General features: G+C 48.4%; 1 pseudogene; it reads right to left on the reverse strand.

Moving 5' to 3' along the window:
* Positions 1 to 214: 214 nt before the first annotated feature.
* Positions 215 to 889, reverse strand: LOC137210605 (large ribosomal subunit protein uL1 pseudogene; annotated as a pseudogene).
* Between the last annotated feature and the right edge of the window lie 309 nt (positions 890 to 1,198).

The raw sequence follows: 1,198 nt of genomic DNA on the forward strand, positions 1-1,198 counted from the left end.
AGCCACCTTATGATGAATTGAAATGCATCTGTAAAATGAAAAAAATACACATACCAAATGAATCAGGCATCAAATATCAATAAAGACTCTTCCCTGACCACCCACATGCTAAGTAGAGTAGGATAAAAATGAGGTGAGACACTCAAGGATATATAATACAAAATCATATATATTCAAGCAATAAGTTTTGTATGTTCACATTTTAATGGTGGGAGTATGGTTTATTAAGCTGTGCCTTAGTACAGGCGCTGGGGCTTGCCCATGGCACTCTTAATGTACAAAGTCCCGCCATTCTGCCAATTTTTCTTGAGCAATGACACCAGGAAGTTGACAGCTAAGTGGATGTTGTACACAAGCTCATCATCTGTCATCTTCACGTGGCCAACAGCCACTGCCAGACACAGCACTTCTTCATCTGGAACTTGATCGTGTACTTCACTTCATCAACTTTGGCCACCATGTTCTCATTGTGGGTCAGCAAGGAAGGGAACTTGCCAGCCTTATTCAGATCTGGGCCCAGATTCATGGGATCTGCTTGATCAGAAATTCTGAAGCCAAAAAGGCATCATACTTCTTGGCCAGCTTCTTGACCAGTTTCTTATTCTTGTTGAGTTTCTTCAGAGCCTCTGTGTCCATGTGGTGGATATCCACAGCCTTGGCCTCATCACAATGCTGCTGGTCCCCCAGAACCCATATGGAGAACTTGGGGAGGGGAGTGGACTTAAGCCTGACAGTGCCCGAGAAGTGTTTGTCCTTCGGAGGGTCATAGCTCTTCAGGGTGATCTGAAGCTCCACCGTCTCCAAAAACATCTGGCGCTTGCGCTGGTTACTGTGCAGGACTTCCCGCGCTGCCTCCATAGAGGGTGTCTCGGGAGACTTTGCAGTTCATAGTGCCTCGTGCCACAATAACCGGAAAAGAGGGAGGGAGCAAACTTTTTTTTTTTTTTTTTTTTTTTTGCAGTACGCGGGCCTCTCACTGCTGTGGCCTCTCCCGTTGCGGAGCACAGGCTCCAGACGCGCAGGCTCAGCGGCCATGGCTCATGGGCCCAGCCGCTCCACTGCATGTGGGATCTTCCCGGACTGGGGCATGAACCCGTGTCCCCTGCATCGGCAGGCGGACTCTCAACCACTGCGCCACCAGGGAAGCCCGGGAGCAAACTTTTAAATGAAGCAACATTACATCCTAAGAGGAAGCCAA

The sequence above is a fragment of the Pseudorca crassidens genome, chromosome 2 (genome assembly GCF_039906515.1).
Source record: "Pseudorca crassidens isolate mPseCra1 chromosome 2, mPseCra1.hap1, whole genome shotgun sequence".
NCBI lineage: Eukaryota > Metazoa > Chordata > Mammalia > Artiodactyla > Delphinidae > Pseudorca > Pseudorca crassidens.